Consider the following 19,705-nt stretch of genomic DNA (forward strand, 5'->3'; position numbering starts at 1 on the left):
TTTAGTTCCTCAGTGGTTTACCTATGCAATCAGTAATATACATCATATATGTACTGCACTTAACCTTGATCTCTTGTTCTGTTAATTAGAGTCAATATCTCTTGACTACTCACTTTATCAGATAAGAAAATTCGTGCCTCTACCCGTCCTTTTTCCTCTCCTTTCCTCCTTCCATAACTGAGCAGGATCCTATGGGACCTTCCTGGGACAGGCTCCCCTCTGTCCTCTGTCTGCCTTTTGTTTATAGAAAAGCTGGAGTCTCTCAGGCCTCCCCTGAGTCACAAAAGTCTGGCTCAAGAAGTGAAGTAAGCCAGTAAGAGTAAGAGAGTACTTATATGTGGAATATGTATATATAAAGACAAATGGACTTATTTACAAAACAGAAACTGATTCACAGACGTAGAAAACAAACTTATAGTGACCAGTGGGGGAATGGGGTGGGAAGGATAAATTGGGAGTTTGAGATTTGCAGATAATAACTACAACATATAAAAGAGATAAACAACAAATTTCTTCTGCATAGCACAGGGAACTGTATTCAATATCTTGTAGTAACATATAATGAAAAGAATATGAAAAGGAATCTCTGTATGTATATGTATGACTGAAGCACTGTGCTGTCCACCAGAAATTGACACAGCATTGTAAACTGATTATACTTCAATTTAAAAAAAGAATGAATGATTGAAAGGATGTGAACATGTAGTGACAAAAAATAGCAATTGAGCTAGGAGAGCTGGTGACAGTTTAAACAATTGATGAGTCATATAGCAGTCACAGAATCTTTCATTCCTCCCTGAAGGACTTAGATAACAGTGTCTGATGCACATTCCTGGGTTATTTTGCAGATACTAAAACACCCACCAGATGGAAGAATTAATTGCATGGTGGCCATGAACCCACATCCCCGAGACCAGCTGGAGCCTGAGAGCTGACAATGTTAACCCCTGTGACACCACCCTGTGACCTCACCATCAACTGGAGAATTGTGCATGAGCTGATCACATACCCTGCAGCTCCCCTCCCTCACTTTGCCTTTGAAAATGCTTCCCCGAAGGGGAGGGCATAGCTTAAGTGGTGGAGCGCATGCTTAGCAGGCACAAGGTCCTGGGTTCCATCCCCAGTACCTCCCCCCAAAATAAATAAATCTAATTACCTCCCCCTCAGAAAACAAACAAGCAAACAAACAATGCTTCCCTGAAAGCCACTGGGGAGTTCAGGTCTTTCAAGCATCAGCGACCCATACTCCTTGTTTGGCACCTGCAATAAACAAGATGCGCTACCTTCGTCACAACCCAGTATCAGTAGATCGGCTTAAAAAAAAAATTGAAGTAAAGAATATGAAAACGGATATAAGTAGATTGGCTTTGCTGCAGGCAGGTGAGTAGATCCAAGTTTGGTCTGGTAACACTTGAGCTTCCCACTTACATCATTCTAGTTTTAAACTGGCAAGTTTGAAAACACGTGCTGTTTTGTAACTATGATGAATGTTTCCATATTTTTTAATTGGCTGATCTTCAAAGTGGAAGGCTAGTAATTGCCATTTATATTATTATGGCTATTTTACCGTTATGACTGTGGGAATAATATTCCTCATTTCAGTGCAAGTGGTCTGCTAGGGTTTCTTTTCTTTCTCAGTGGTTCCAGTGTCACTACTTCTGTTTCAAAGATGACGCTTCACATGGGTTTTTCCCGTTCTCCATCAATGAGTCCACCTTAGAATTTCCCCCGTAGTTAGACTGTGCCTCCTGCTTCGAACCCCCATGTTGGTTTACTCTGCTGTTTTCTTCTTGGGAAAAGAATCCTAAATCCTTGTCACCGAAACCTAATGCCGTCAGTTTCTTGCTCATTCTGCCTCTTGCTTAAACCCCCCTTGCATCTTTCTTCTTGAAACTCACTCGTCTCCCCTTTGAATTTGGATTAACGATTGTTTCATATTTCAAATACCATTTTATTTTAGAGTTTGGTTTTCTCATCACTGAGATTTTGCCTAGCACTCTGTCTTTTTTTACATCCTTCGGTTTCGAGGTTATCAATCACGCCACGCGGCCCATGTTTTCCCCTTTCTTCACCTCCCCCTCCGGAGTCTGCAGCTTCGTGTCTGGCCCTGTTGCCGCCACCCATCGCTGTGGTTCTCTCCCCCACTGCTCTTCTAATTCTCCTCCTTGATTTTCTGAATCCCCTATTTCCCCCCTCATGTTTCATTTCTGTGTTTTACTGGAGGACATTTTCAAGGAACTTCCTGGACTCCTATGTGCCTGAGTCTAAGCTGGCACTGAACTGATGGGTCTGCAGCTGTAGGGGTTTGAAGGTCAGTGTCCTCCCTCAGGGCGTGGATGGAGTTCCCGGTTGCACACCCCCCGCCCACTTGTCCTTCATCATTTCCTCTGAATCTAGGTCCTCTCCCAGGATCTGTAGCTTAAGCTGGACCTCCCTTGGACCTTATACTCTTCTGCGCATATTTTAATTATTCTGTCCCCTGGTTCCTCTCCTTAGCTCCTTTCAATCCTCCTCCTTTACTTTGTCTGTTTTGAAATCTCAAGTCTGCTGGTGACTCCGCCCTCATTCTATTTGCTCTTGGATGTTTCAGCCTTAAAAGTGATTTACTATCATTTTGGGGAGGAAGAGAGTCAATAAATACGTACACTCAGTTACCCATCTTGAACCAGAAATCTAGGGACAAGATTTTCAAACATTTAAATTTTAAGATGTTAATATTAACATTTAATGACTGATATATTATTGGTTGATTTTTTTTTTAAACTTTCACCCTCATAACAACTCTCTAAGGTATTTTCCTCAGATGTCAGATGTGGAAACTGGAGGATGGACATGTCATGTAATTTGTCAAACTTCTCCCTCTGGTTTTGGTGGGTGATGTTTACAAATTTGGGTGTGTCTGTTCCTAAATACCACGCTCACTCACTCCGCCTTGATGGGTCCGATGCTATTCTATTATTTGTAACTAAATTCGCCTCTGGGAACACTTGAGAAATGTATGTTGTACCAGTACATATTTCTCAAAGGGGAAAAGAGAAAGAAAAGCCAAAATTCTTAACCACCTTCACACAAATCTCCATTCCTCAGGTAGAGTAAAGGATAGTTAGAATCTAGTTGGGTACGTCATTGCATCCGATGGTTTAGGATTATTTGAGGTTTGGAGATGACTTCCCAGGTCCCCTCAAAATGTGAATGTTGGTGGAATTCCAATTAATCAATATGTATCAAGTACTAAACATGGGTGAAGCATTATACCACATGCTACACTAAACACAAAGGTGAGCCAGATAGAAGCTTTGTCATTTCATTTAAAGAAAGATAAATACAAAAATAATTATAATGGAAAGAAAGATGTAAGCACCATAGAAGTGGAATATACTATGGAAAGTAAGGAAGAGGGAAGTAAGCAAGGGTCAAAAAGGGACAGGAGAGGGGATGGAAGAAGCATATTTATTAAAGGCTTCATGGGGAAGGTGTTATTTAAAATGAGTTTTGTTGGAAAGAATTTTAGCAAAAGGGAGTGGATTCCAGTCTGCGGGAAGAATAAAGACAGTAGTAAACCACGAACATGCTCAGGAGAGTGGAATATCCAGGTTTCCTGATCATTTGGTTTGTTTTGGTTTTTTTTTTGGCAGGGAGAGGTAATTAGCTTTGTTTGTTTGCTTATCTATTTTAATGGAGGTGCTGGGGATGAACCCAGGACCTCATGCATGCTAAGCACATGCTCTACCACTGAGCTGTTCCCCCTACCCCAGGTTTCTTGGTCCTTTGGGAAACACACAACATAGAAATCAGAGCCTTGCACAGAGCAGCCCAGGCTCTGTGGTCAAGGCCGATGATAAAACGACAAAAGAGAACATTTTAGCAATTCCTATGTAGATGAAGAACTCGACAGTAGTGCCCTTCAAAAATACAGCTTATTCTGAAACTTTGTCGCTTTCCCACGAGTTCACTTCTGGACCACATTGTTGGCAGGTGTGTATCATGGATGAGAGCTGCTGGTTCTGATGAATTGTGTTGCCTTATGCCCGCGCATATACAGGTACACACACAGAACAGTGATCCTCATCACAGAGCCAAACTCTTCACCACTTATTAGCTGCACGATGTGGGCAAACTGACTAACCTTTTCATATCTCAGTTTCCCAAAAAATGGAGATAGTCAAGGTGCCTGCCTTGAAGGAACGTTAAGAGGACTAGTGAGTAAAAACACAAACTCCCTTGAACAGTCAATACTCAGGAAATGTGAACTCTTACCATTGCTTCTGTGCCAAACCTTATTTTAGGTAAGTCTTAGTTTTCAAGTGAGTAAATTTTATGGCCAACGTAAAGAAAAGAGCAGATGGAAGGGCACGAGGATAAAACAAGGTTGCTATTTTTATCCGTTATTGGAACTAGTATGTAAGGCAAGAAATTTTTAACGGGGCTGTGGCAAGAAAGCAGAAACTGCTATTTTTAAACCAGTAAATCCTAAACAACCAGTGTCTAGTTGCTTGGTGATTATTCCACTAGACACTATCGTGCTTTAGCAGTTAGTCAAATAATATCGTACATGTGTATTTTATGTGCTTGTGCTCACGTCCATATGAGTGCAGGCGGAGACTGGATGCTAAGTCAGCAGTGTAGTAAGCGGTGATAATGATTATCATGAAGTATTCTCAAGAGTTTTTCCCATAAAATAAAAACTTGAGAAATATTAGCAAGTAAGCCGTAAGCCTACGCTTGCAAACTTTACTGGAGTCATATACTATGCACTTGGTAGTTTAAAATTTCTCCCACATTATATGTTATCTTATCTGCCTAGTCAGAATCATACTGTTTTAGTCAAGAGCAAATTGATCATCATTCTAACTCACGTAAGACAGAAAGAGAAAGAAAAATGCCATAAGATATCGCTTATACGTGGAATCTAAAAAAAAGGGCACGAAATGAACTACTTATTATTTATGACTCAGATGACTGACTTCTTGAATACGTGTGAGCACATCTGACTGCCCTTTGTGGTTGGATTAGTGCCTTCTGTCGATTCTTATTTTGTGGTTGGCTTTGTTCCTTTGATAACTGTGTAAGTTTCCAAAGCTAAAGCTCTAAACTGTTCTTAGGAACAATGAACAGGACATATACGTACATTTAAAAAATAATGATGGCTATATTTTTCGTATTAAAAGATTTTTTTTTTGGCCTAAGAAAAAAATTATGTTAGCAATAGGTTTTTCATTAATACTCTACCAAGTTAAAAGATAGAATAGGTGTTAAAATTTGTTAAATGATTTTGCTACATCGATTCATAGAATTATTTGATTTTTCTCCTCTATTTTCTTAACATGGTGAATTATATTGATTGATTTTGGAATGTTATATCAATCTTCCAATGCTGGAATAAAAAAAAAAAAGAACAAATTATTGGTAGCATATTATATTATATATTAAAAGTAGTGCAGTGGTGTCTTCCTTTTTAGGCCTCTCTAGTTGGAAAAGAACAGTTCATTTGCATTATGAACTGACTTCACTGATTGTACCCCAAAAAATAGAAATAATTGATCGTATCATTTAATAGCATGGCCAGTAAATCTTTTTAAAAAAAATATTCAGAATCCAGGAGGTATTTCTTGACTGATTTTATGTCACTGTATTACTTTATTTCCTGGTGTCCAGTATTGGATGAAGAATGAAGCCACCTCACTGGGCAGTGCTCCCCAGCTCCCTCCTTCCTGGAGTCTCTTGTCTTTCTTTCTCTGAAACCTCAACGTTTCTTTCTTTACTTTACCCCGAAACAATTTCTTCTTTTTCGTATTCTCAAAACAGTTTATCTGTCCTTCTCCTGAAGCGCTGACCACTTTATCTCATGCAAATATTCTCAGTGGTAAAGGCCAGACTACACGTGGGCGCCAGGTGCTGTGGACTCTGCCTGACGAGGGCCTCCTCTGAGGCTCGTGGAAGTTCCCACCAGCCTGGAAAGCAAATCTAAGGCTGGAACTGTTGAAGGAAGTGGGTGAGGGGCTTCTTTATAATTCTTGTGCTTTGGGGGATAAATTAAGGACAAGAAAATGTCAATTTTTTTTCACAAGGACGAAACAAAAAAAGGAAAGAAAGAAAACCCCCAAAATTAAAACAAAAATAACAACCTGGTTCCAGACAGCAACTGTGACTCCCCCAAATGCTCTCTTCCTTTTTAAAAAAAAAATTAATTTTTTGATTTTTAGGAAGGTAATTAGGTATTTATTTATTTAATGGAGGGACTGGGGATGGAACCCAGGACCTTGTACATGCTAAGCATGGGCTCTACCGCTGAGCCACACCCCCCTACCTTCTTTATATTGAAAAAAAATGGTCTCACGGATCAAGACACAAACTGATCTAATCAAAATCAGTGACTCGCTGCCAACAGGAAAGTGAGCGAGCCAATGGGAAGCAGGCCTCCGCTTCTGATGTCTCCATCTGGGTGAGGCTGCTGTGAGGAAGGAGAGTGGGACGTGCATGACGGGGGCGGGGCAGGAGGAGCAGCTGGACCCAAGGACAGGGGGACTAAAGCCCACGCCCAGCTCCACCTCCTGCCTTTTGAAGGAGCACCTGGGATCGGGGGCCCAGAGGAGACAGATCCCAGGTCCAGGGAGTTAGGAGACGCACCGACATCACCACCTCACATAAGGGGTCACTTGGGGTTCTCACTAGCCTGAGCCTGCAGTCAGGGGTAGAACAGGGTATTGCCACTTCCCTGTTGTTCATTGCTCTTGTTAAAAAAAAGTGTTCTTATCCTCTGCTGAGACTATGATGCACCTAGAGGGCTTGTTAAGAGGACCCTTAATCCTCCTGAATCAGTTATGGAAAACCAGAATAACATGTTTACCCCATTCCTTCAATCCCCCGACTCAAGGGACAAATTGAACAAGTATGGGAAGAAGGGACTGAGGGTTATCAGGTGGGGAAAGTCTCTGGAAACTGAGGCAGAAAAGAAACAGCTGAAGAAGCTGGTGGTTTAATCTGGAAAAGAGAGAATTCTGAGGGTGTCTTGGTAACCTTTCAAATAGGAAGGCTATATTCTGTGTCTGTGGACAGAGCAAGCAGACCTTCCACTAGGTAGGGAAAAACCAATCAATCACTAACCAACCAACCAACCAAAACACAAACTTTTACCATAACAGAAAGCAAGTGCATTTTCATGAAGTAATGAGTCCTGGGTCATTGGAGGTGTTCAAGCAATGACTGAATGCCCACTTTTAGGGACTAGTGCAGAAAAGAGTCACACATCTGTTAATAATGGCTGGGTTAAATGACCTGTAAGTTTCCTCTGAAATCTACCATTTTATGTTTCAAGAAAGTGCCCCATTTTATGCCTTGGATGTAAGGTTCAGGAAGCCGTATTACTTCTAAGCAATTTTTCGTGTCCCATTTAGTAGAAAATAAGTAACAAACTAGTTTCTAAATGAGAAAGGAATAGACCTGGAGTTCATACTTTTCTGGTCAAAAGAAGCCTTCAATATCTTTTTTGTCCCATGCTTTCTAAGAAAATAACACCCTGAATTTCTAACACTTTCTCTTTCTACTATTTCCTTTTGTGAAAGCTAGTGCCATCGCTCACCTTGTAAGGAAGGAGTGAGCTTTGAGTTTCATCGCCTTTTATGATTCCCTTTACCTCAGAGAGCAAGGCACCATTTAATTCAGACTGACCTGAGGTGCTTGTTTAAAATTTAGATTCCTGGCCCCGCTGTGGCACAACGACCCAGAATCTTTGGGATGGTATCCTTTGCATCCTAATATTTAATAAATACTTTCAGATGACTGCTGTGCATATTAAAGTTCAAAAATGTATGTAATAGAGTCTCATGTTTGGGGTTTCAGCATGTAAGCATGGTTTATTTTCATGTTATCAGATATCCAAAAACCCACTTCTTCTTGTGGAAGGAAGAAATAGTTATTTTTGAAAAATAGTGGGGAGGGTACAGCTCCCTGTTAGAGCACATGCTTAGCATGCCCAAGGTCCTGGGTTCAATCCCCAGTACCTCCATTAAATTAAAAAATAAATTAGTAAATAAATAAACCTAATTACCTCCCCCTCCCCAAACAAAAACAAATAAAAATACCTTTCATGATGTAGGTTTTTCATGTGCTTGCTTTCATTTGTCAATTTAACGATGAGAAAAATCACAACAGATTTGTTTTTGCCTATGAGCATGTACTTTTAATCCTGTAAGCAAACTGCATCAGAGGATTTTGAAAGAGGAAGGAAATACTTTTTTTACCATTTCTTTGTTCCTGTAAAAATAGTTGGCGGTGAGCTGGCTTGTTGTTTACAGCAGCAAGCTACTGCATATCAGGTCAGGTACCTGTGTGGCCAGTAACAGTGTGTTTCACTCCACGGGTGGAGCACTCACACCCTTATTTGAGAGAGTAATTATGTTTTTCCAAGACTTCTTTTGATTACCGCTGGCAGAAATGACATTCAAATGAGCTTAAGAAAACCAAAAAGCTCATGTAACTGGAGAAGATAAGAAGGAACTTTAGGCACATCTGGAGTTAAGACTCAAATGATGTCAGTAGAAGTTTGTCCTGAGCTGTTATTTAGCTCTGATTTTGTCTAGATTAATTTCATTCTGGTGAGTTCTCCCATGTGGTGGGAAAGATGGCTGTCAGCAACTCTAGGATTACGTCACTCTTACTGGGGGTTCAAGAGAAAAGAAAGTGTGTCTCTCTCCAACCTCCCCCCTTTTTTTAACTGAAGTACCGTCAGTCACAATGTGTCGATTTCTGGTGTACAGCACAGTGTCCTAGTCAGGCATGTACATACATATATTCATTTTCAGATTCTATCTCCAACTTCTCCTTGCCAGAGTCCCACGGATGACCCTCCTTGGACCACAAGAGTCACATGCCCATTCCTGATGTAATCATAGTGGTCAAGGGGACGAAGTGCTTGAGTTTCCTGCCTGTCCATTCCTGGGCTATACATTCATCTTTGGAGCCAAAGTTTGTATCACCCCATAGGTATCTGAGGATATGTGTGATTCTGAGCGTGGTTCTCTCATAGGAGGGGATTTGAGCAAAAAATAAAAGTAGCTGGTGTCCTCCAATGGGATGACTCGTTACGTCCTTTCAACAGACATTTACTGAGCATAACAGTGTGGTGACCTATTCAGTGGGTGGGGTCGGCCTTTGGTGATTGCTGTGTACGGTAAGGGCTGTAGCGGAGGTAGGAGTGAAATTCTGAAGGAGCCAAGAGGAGTTTGCAACTAAGTGGGACTCAGTAATTTAAAGAGGAAACATCAGAGGTAACAGTGAGTGGGGTCCGAGGAAAGGGGAAATGCTCTAAGGTGGACGCAATGGGAAGGACAGCCCAGGAAGAGGGGACTGTGTGTATAAAGGCACATCCTTTGAAAAGGAAAGTAGGGAAGAGTTCCATCTTGTAGGCCAGCCAGCATTTTATATTATAATCAAAATAAGCTTTACAAGCAAGCAGGTTGAAAAAAAATCATGACTTGGTAAAATTGGAGTTGTTTGTCCATTTTGGCTGAAAGCCAGTGCAGCTCATCCTAGATAACTCAATTTCTATTCAACTGAACTGTGTTTCCACTTATAAGAAAACCCGAGAGTGGAAATAATGAATTTTTTCTTTTAGATCAAGTTGTTAAGATAAAATGTTAGAAAGCTCTTAAAGGCAGTTGTGGTGAAGTTTGTTCTACTTCTTACTGAAGGAAAAATGATATGGCAGCAATTCAGGAAGAGCACACTTAAAATTCAGTGAAATGTAGGGACAGTACAAGTTAAAACGGAAACAGCTTTCTGTAGATTTCAGTTATTTTTAAAGACAATAAAGACAACCATTGATTCCGTTGCCATTGGTGGTGATTCAAATGCAGACTATTCTAAATGCAGTATTGGTTCAAAACGTAAAGGTAAAAGTGACTTTAAATATTTTGAGGTGAGACGGAGGAAACAGGTACCAGGGCAGCCACTGTGTGGGAAGGTGGTCCAATAACAAAATGAGGTTTGGATTCAGCTTTTCAATAGTATAGTCTGTTCTAGAGAGAACAGACGGGCATGTGATGATGGTGTAGGTGGTGGAAATAAGAGCACTGTTTTAAATCCTAGATCTGTATCGCCTTTAATCCTCAAAATGACCCTTCAGTGTGGGAGCAGCATCATCTTCCACTTTACAGATGAAGTTGGGTAGCACGGCCAACGTTAGGGAGCTGGTGTTGGACCCAGCATCCTGACTCACGCAGAGTGATGCTGGAGTCCGGCTTTGGGTAATGATGGCCAGTAGCTATTTAGCATCTACTATGAGCCCAACGTATACTTACTTCATCTGTTTTTCAAGGATGTCCTGTGAATAGGTGTTATTTCAAACCCATTCTATAGATGAAGAATGACTTGAGATACTGAGAAAATTGTCCAAGTTAATAAATGCCCAAACCTGGACTTACAAGTGGTCCTCTGGACTTCACAGACTGTATTCTATGTTGATCTCTTTCCTTATCTAGTCATCATGAGCAAGGCGAATCCAGCTCCCCATTACCTTTTGTGAATCCGTAGCAAATACCCATTTAATGACAAGCCGCTACTTGGCGGAGACCTCAATAGCAAAGAAGTACTAAAGAATTCAAACATGGTAGTTACAAAAATAGTTGATTTTAACACAACTTACATCTGTGCTATGTACAAGAGTTTAGGGTTTAAATTCGTTTATGAAAATTGCATTAAAATATATCTCATATATGAATTCTTAATATGTCTCTGGATTTTTTTTTTCTTATTTTAAAAATACCTCTTTGACACAACATTGTAAAATGATTATAAATCAATAAAAATGTTAAAAAAAAAACTAAAAAAAAAAAACCTCTTTGAATTTTGATACTGATTTCAGATATAAAGCTGTTAGATTTCTGTTTCAGCGGACTCGGTAATATTTAAGAAGTTAAAATTTTTAGAACAAGCTTTTGTTTTATTGTGGTAGGTTAAGCATATAATGGTATCTACTCCTGGGTTCAAAAACTCTTTGTGCCAGGAATGAAAATGTAGAAATAGGAAGTGAAGGAAGGGGCAACGGGGTGTGAAAGATTTTATGAAATCTTAGCGATCTGGTGAAGGAGTAGGGACTGGTTCAGAAAAGGAGAGGAAACTACAGCTGAGAGATGTCCAAAGACGGGCACAAACCAGAAGAGCCTCACTCTACAAACCTGGGGGTCATCAAAGTGAATGCGGCCCTAAAGACAAGGAGGTGGAAGGTAATGGAAAGCCTGTAGCTGGACAATAGTCACTTCCCGCATACATTTTCCTTCCAGCACAAAACCCAAAGCCAAAAAATGCCTCAGACAAGATGTAACAGATAAAAATGGACACAGAAAGTAGAATAGTGGCTGGGAGGGGTGGGGGAATGGAAAGTTATTGTTTAAGGGGTACAGAGGTTCAGTACGGGATGATGAAAAAGTTCTGGAGATGGACGGTGATGATTGGTACCACAACAATGGGAATGTGCTCAGTGCTACTGAACTGTACACGTAAAAATAGTTAAGCTCATACACCTCAATAACAAAAAACCCAAACAACCCAATCAAAAAATGGGCAGAAGACCTAAATAGACATTTCTCCAAATAAGATACCCAGATGGCCAACTGGCACATAAAAAGATGCTCAACTTTGCTAATTATCAGAGAAATGCAAATCAGACCTGCAATGAGGTATCACCTTACACAGGTCAGAATAGCCATCATTAAAAAGTCTATAAATAATAGATGCTGGAGAGGATGTGGAGAAAAAGGAACCCTCCTACACTGTTGGTGGGAATGTAAATTGGTGAAGCCACTATGAAGCACAGTACAGAGGCTCATTAACAAATTAAAAGTAAGGTTACCATATGATCCAGCAACCCTGCTCCTGGGCACATATTCAGAGGCAGTTCTAACTTGAGAAGATACATGCACCCCAATGTTCATAGAAACACTATTTACAACAGCCAAGACATGGAAGCAACTAAGTGTCCATGGACAGGTGAATGGTTAAAGAATATATGGTATAAATATACAATGAAATACTATTCAGTCATAAAAAAGAATAAAATAATAACAGTTGCAGCAACATGGATGGACCTGGAGATAATTGTACTAAATGAAGTAAGTCAGACAAAGAAAGACAAATATCATATGCCATCACTTTTATGTGGAATCTAAAATATGATGCAAATGAACTTATTTACAAAACAGAAACAGACTCATAGACATAGAAAACAAACTCATGGTTACCAAAGGGGAAGGGGCGTGAGGGGGATAAATTAGGAGTTTGAGGTTGGCAGATGCAAACTACTATATATAAAATAGATAAACAACAAGGATCATCTACCTAAACAGTAGATAATCCATACAATGAAATATTATCTGGCCATGAAAAAGGATGAAGTACTGATACAGGTTACAACATTGAAGAGCCTTGGAGATATTATGCTAAATGAAATAAGTTAGTCACAGAAGACCATGTATTTAAGATTCCCTTTATATGAAATGACCAGAATGGGCAAATCTTACAGAGACACAAAGGAGATTAGTGGTCGCCTAGGGAAAGGGGGAGTTGAGGGGAAATGGTAGGGGACTGTTTAATGGGTACAGGTTTCTTTTTGGGAGAAGAAAATAGTCTGAAATCTTTGTGTGGGTGTCTGCACAGCTGTGACTATCCTAAAAACCATGGAATTGTGCACTTTAAATGGATGAATTGTACAGGGCATGTGAATTATATCCCAAAAAGGCTATTATTTATTTTAAAGTCACGCTTTATCAGGCTTCTGAGCAGCTCTGGGTTCTAGAAGTCTATTTATGATGTGGAAATAAACAAAGACCATTCAGATGAGAATGAGCAAAGGCTATTTATTCAGATCGTTCTATAACAAGGGAGACAGTCACCATCACTTGGTTTTGGCAGAAACTCAAATGCAGGCAGAGGCATTTTGAAATCTTTTTGAGTGGAAAAAAAAAGAAGGTTTCAGGTGTGCCCTGATTGGAGGCTGGGGTAGTGGGGAAGCTGCGGGCAGGCTCACCAGAAGCAGAGCATCCTGTGTGATTGGTTAAGATGCATATTTGTCTTTCTCTGGTTGGCACTAAATTAAAAATAGGAACAAAACTTAGAGAAGCTGTCATTTTTTTTTTTGCCTCACTTTATTTTTTTTATTTTTTTAACATTTTTTATTGATTTATAATCATTTTACAATGTTGTGTCAAATTCCAGTGTTCAGCACAATTTTTCAGTTATTCATGGACATATACACACTCATTATCACATTTTTTTCTCTGTGAGTTATCATAACATTTTGTGTATATTTCCCTGTGCTATACAGTGTAGTCTATTCTACAATTTTGAAATCCCAGTCTATCCCTTCCCACCCTCCACCCCCCTGGTAACCACAAGTCTGTATTCTCTGTCTGTGAGTCTATTTCTGTCCTTTATTTATGCTTTGTTTTTGTTTGTTTGTTTGTTTTTGTTTTTGTTTTTTAGATTCCACATATGAGTGATCTCATACGGTATTTTTCTTTCTCTTTCTGGCTTACTTCACTTAGAATGACATTCTCCAGGAGCATCCATGTTGCTGCAAATGGCATTATGTTGTCGGTTTTTATGGCAGAGTAGTATTCCATTGTATAAATATACCACCTCTTCTTTATCCATTCACCTGTTGATGGACATTTAGGCTGTTTCCATGTTTTGGCTATTGTAAATAGTGCTGCTATGAACATTGGGGTGCAGGTGTCATCCTGAAGTAGATTTCCTTCTGGATACAAGCCCAGGAGTGGGATTCCTGGGTCATATGGTAAGTCTATTCCTAGTCTTTTGAGGAATCTCCACACTGTTTTCCACAGTGGCTGCACCAAACTGCATTCCCACCAGCAGTGTAGGAGGGTTCCCCTTTCTTAGAGAAGCTGTCATTTTTTAAAACTGAAGTGTAGTCAGTTTACAATGTTGGGTCAGTTTCTGGTGTACAGAATAATAGTTCAGTCATACACATACATAGATTCCTTTTCATATTCTTTTTCATTATTGGCTACTACAAGATATTGAATATAGTTCCCTGTGCTGTACAGTGGGACCTTGTTGTTTATCTATTTTATATATATAGGTAGTATCTGCAAATCTCGAATTCCCAATTTATCCCTTCCTACCTTCTTCCCACAGGCTTTATAAAACCTGAATTTAGCACTGATTGGTCAAATCAGTTTTGTTAGTACAGAAATAAACAAAACATGTTTTCTTGGTGCAAAATTTCGGAGGTGCTTGTTATGCAAATCTGCAATGTAAATCTCTTAGAGAAAGTTGAGATACGCAGTATTTCCCAAATGTGCACATCCGTTTTTTTCATCAAGCATCCCAGGCGATGGGTATCCTGCGGAAGACACTTTGGGAGGTTCTGCTCTGGAAACACCCACTCTCTCTGCTTCTTCTCCAGTTTCCATCAGAGAGAGGACCACTTCTGTGACAGCTTCCGGGACTCTCTTCAAGTGGCTGGAGTGTTACTGCATGATGAAGGGGACATGAAGTAGATCCTTTCTGATATTCATTGAACCCCCGCATGTTTGGCATGACTCTGGATGAAATAAGAAGAAAAATAAAAACCTTGAACACAATCTAACCTGCCCACAACAGCCAGCATTTTAACCCCCATCAGTCACCCATTGGTGAAGGAGGTTAGAAAGAAGAGTGCCTGGACCATCTTGACCTCGGATTTAATCTGCATTTTCCAATGCCACTGCCCCAGTGGGAGCTGGCCGGAACTAAACTAAACAGTAACCTCAATCACACCTAAAATGCATTTCAATGCAATTGCCAATTGGAAGCTATCACTACCCTCCAAGAATAGTCTTTAAATAGTTTCAAAATGTTTTATTGCTAAATATAAAAAAGAACTGTGACTTTCCACAATATAATTAAACTAGACTCACCCCAAACACTAGATAATAGATTTGTTTAAACAGTTTAAATATCTGTGTTAGAGGAAAAAATGGTGGATGGTGGATGGTGGAAGTGAAATTGTACTTTATCCACATCGGGTAGCATCTTAAGTAATATTTTCCACAAGAAACGTGGTGATGATTGTGTGTGCATGTGTGCACGCCCATTTATTAGCAAGAAGCAACTTGTCTCCCAATTTGGCTCTCTTCTGATGTCCCATCCATTTTTCTAACTCTTCGAGTCCTTTCACATTTACAGTATCTGATCCACAAGATTATTCACTTTCCTAGCTCAGACTTCATGGCGTTTAACAACTCTAATTACACTTTTTAAGTGCTGCACCCATCTTCAGTATTACATTCGCTGGCAGGGATATTAGCTTTCAAAAATGCCGAAAAGCTCCCAGAAGTTTCATCTGTAAAGATGGGTTGTACTTAATTTTGATGACAGTTATTTTGCTTATAACCACACTCCGAAGATCAGTCTCATTAAATGTGTATTACAACTGGCAAATCCAAATATGATGGACTAACTCCTATCATCAAATTTGTAGAAATGGTCCTAGAAATGAGCGCTTTGGAGTTCTAAGAGGAGAGGCGATAAAAAATAAAGTTTTCTTACTTTCTGGGTAAATACGGAAACATTGATGGAGCACTTCCTATGTGCCAGGCTCTATAGCAAATATTTTCTATTATTTTATTTGTCACTCAACATGCCTGTGAGTTGGAACTTTTATTATTCCCATTTTATAAATAAAGGACCTGAGATTAGAAGAGATTCAGGAACTTTCTCAAGAGCTCAGAGCGGATGGTGGGCTTTCCCGCCAAAGGTGGGGCTCACCACCACCTCATAATATCACTACAGATGAGTGATAATGCTCATGGAAGCTGCAATGATAGACAATCCCAGGCTTTGCAAGTGAGCGCCCTTGAAAGGTGTTACAACTGACTCGATTTCATGGCATACTTTACTACTAGGTTCTAATTTCTCTCTAAATTAATTTCAAAACCTTTTTCATTGCTCATTTCATGACTGGATGCCCCAGTATCTTCTCTACGAGGCTACCACCACCACTTGTCTGAAGTAAGTTTGCATTTCACGCTGAACTCCTTCTGATTTTCTGATTTAACTTTATTATTGCTATCGAGATCCTTGGTGGCTGAAACTAGCTCAGCCTTGCCAAAAAATAAACAAGCAACAAAACAAACCAAACCAAACACACTTCCCTCCAAAACAAAACTATCCACTAAAGGAACAGATGATAAAGCAGCTTTCTCTATACCTTGAAAACTGCCAGTAGATTTGTAGCTATGAGCTGCTTAATAGATGTAAAATCTCTACTGAAATGTTCTCTTGAGAAGGTATCTAGAAACCAAAGCTTTAATTATTGTCAGTCAGTATGTTTAAATCCAGTAGCTTTCACTTTGAGGAAAAAAATTGCAGTTTGGTAATAGGTTTGTGGGAAACCACACCATAAGCTCCCAGGCTTTATTCTTTAAAATTTTTACTAAAACATTCTAATTGCTTCAATTTTATTTTAACTTTACCGTAGGGGAAAAAACAAAACAAAACATAATATGAGAATATGAAAACTCTGGGATGTCATAAATGCATAGACTTCATTTCTCTTTGAGGATTAAAATTTTTATTTTGAACATAAAAAGGATAGAGTTTTAAACTTTATCTTATACTCTTAAGCATATCAGATTGTAAGAAATTCATGTTGTCAAAGTACATTTTTAAAGCCTGTAATTTTTCTTCACCACATGATAAATAAATACCTTACGTAGTCAGGCTACCTCTTTGCACACAGTAAGATTAATAGTTAAGTCTGAAATTTCAATGAATATGAGAACAGTCCAGGGAGTTAAGTAATTAAAAATAAAAATTCTCTGTTCCAGTCCCAATATTCTAAGTCAGCACATTGGAAGTGGGACTCAGAAACTATACGTTTAACAAATATTTCAGTTTGTCTAATGCAGGAACTCTCGGGATCGCACTTGGTGATACACAGATAACATTTTTTTTTTTTTTGGCCAAAGTTTTTGGATTGAATTCTTTTACTAATGGGAGCAAGACCAACCAGGAAATTTATTATTTCAATTCAAAATTTGTGTTTAGAATTGCACTGCTTTGCTTTTAAAATCCCAGCTCCAATTTCTGACCTTGATAGTCATGAAATGCACCTTGAAAACAACTAGTTAATGACATAAGATGTCAGGCTGAACACTGTGGAGTACTTCCCAGGTAGTTAATGATTGGAGGAGTTAAGATCTTCAGAGAAGAACAGAAAGCTGAGATGGATATTTGGCATTATTTTCCTCTCTCAGTAGTGACTGAGAGGCTAGGCTTCTGGGCATAAGTTTTAGGAATTCTACAGATCGTGATGGGAGTGTGGATTCTGGGGTTCCAGGTCCTACAAGGAAAGAGAACTTTGGTGACGCTGTACACACATCTACATATCTGTGTATTTCTCCCCACCCTCTCTTGATTAATGATACAGCTGCTGGATCCAGAATAAACCGGATTTAAGTCATGAGTGTTCTGGGATCCATTACCTAATAGTTTTTATCAGAACCATTTTTCATCTGTTCATTCATCTGATAAATTTGTAATGTGTGCCAATTACATTCCAGAGACTTTGGTGTACATTTCAGAAGATAACACCTACTTTATTAGATTGTTGTGAGGATTATGATTTAGTGACTTTCAGTATAGATCACGGAGACTGGTGTATAACAGTGCTCAAAATATGTGCAAGAATAAAATAATTGATTAAAGCAGAAGTATCAGACTTCCAAGGGGAATCTCCTTTGTCTCAAATGCTTTCACTTACCTTATCAAGAAATCTAAATGTCATATGTTGCTATTGTCTACTGTAATTTTCACACTGTCATTATCAAGAAGTTTGTCATCCTTAATTTTACTTCACACATGTAAACAAAAAGTAACTCAAAGGGAGATGACAAGTTCATGATACTTGCCCTAAATCGTATTCAAACTTACGTTCTGTTTTTTGTTCGTTTGTTTTAGGCTAGATTCTTCTTTTTTATTGAGATATAACTGACATAGAGTATTGGATTAAGTTTAGGTGTACAATCTAACAATCCGGTATGTACATACTGCAGAATCATTATTGCAATAGGTTAGTTGGCATCCATCAATCATACAGGTAAACATTTTTTTGTGTGTGATGAGCATTTTAAAGATTTACTCTCTTACCGGCTTTCAAGTACACAGTCTATTACTGTTAATGGTAGTCAGCATGCTGTGCATTACATCCCCAGCATCCTGTTGTCTTACAGCTGGAATCTTGCCCCTTTTGACCGCCTTTATCCTTTCTGCCCACCTCCTAACCACTGCCTCTGGCCACCACCAGTCTGTTCTATCTGTGAGATTTTCTTGTGTCTGATTTTAGATTCCACATATACATGAGATCATACGCTATTTGTCTTTCTCTGTCTGACTGACATCACTAAGCATAATGCTCTCAAGGTCCATCCATGTTACTGCAGATGGAAGAACTTCCTTCTTTTTCTGGCTGAAGAATATCTCATTACATGTGTGTGTATCTTCTTTATCCATTCAACCACATCAGTGGACACGTAGGTTGTATCCCTGTCTTGTCAATAACACTGCAATGAACATGGGGGTGGAGATGTCTCTTCAAGGTAGTGATTTCATTTCCTTTGGAAACATACCCGGAGTGGAACTGTTGGATCATAGCCTAGATCCTTGACATTGTTCTTATGAAAGTTTTTCTACTCTCCATAAAACTCTTCTAAATTCAGGACGAAATTCATCTTAAACCAAGGCTAGGCTATCAAGGCTTTAGTTTTAGTGCTATTTAGTGTGCTCTCCAGCAATGATACATCAGATTATTTGACTACTGGAATTTGTGTAATGTCAGCTCTTTTTAGATACAAAACAGAAATACTCATGTTTGCTAGGTATGGATGAATAGTTCACATAAGATTTCCAATAGATAATAAAATATGCATCTGAGGAATGAATACAATTGGCATTCTGCAAACATTTAATAAGAAAACCATATGAATTTCAAAATATTCTTTCTATGATAAAGCTGATCCTATAAGTATAAAGTAAAACAAATTAAAATTGAGAGGACAAGAGTCAAGATGGTTTTTAAAAATATTTCTTTGATTCATCTTAGAAATCTTGCTTAATTGGGATCCCTTGGGAACACCTTCCAGTAAGAAAATGCTGTATCCGCACTGCTTTTCCTCTTTTACTCACAAATTGAGAATCGTCTTTATTTTCTCAGCAGGAGTAGTTCTCCCTCTCTACCTTGTATCATAATTTTTAATAATAAAGCTGCTTAATTTGGGGATTCCTTACTTTTTCACATAGGGTTGTGTTAGTGTCATTTTGGTGGACTTGCACAAAACTTTAGTTACTCTGTATGTCTTCATTCTTATTTATTCCTTCAATTCATTTATTCATTTATTTATTTATTTATTCCTCAATATTTATTGTGTGGAAACGACTGACATCAAAGTTGCAAAGTCCATGATATTTGCTGCCAGGAATAGCAGTCTGTTGGGGGTTGGAGGACTGGGGGAGATGACTATGAGGGCTGACATACAAAGAAAAAGTGCTGAATCTTTAGGAGTGAGGTTAACTCACAACAGGCTTCTGTATATCTCTCTATTTGCTTTCAAAATCAATGGAAGAAATTTACAGACTGATAAAATATTCAGAATGCAACATATTGGAAGTTTCCTATATGGGTCTATATTTGAAAAATACTGAAAGAAAG

This window comes from Camelus ferus, chromosome 20 (genome assembly GCF_009834535.1).
Source record: "Camelus ferus isolate YT-003-E chromosome 20, BCGSAC_Cfer_1.0, whole genome shotgun sequence".
NCBI classification, from domain to species: domain Eukaryota; kingdom Metazoa; phylum Chordata; class Mammalia; order Artiodactyla; family Camelidae; genus Camelus; species Camelus ferus.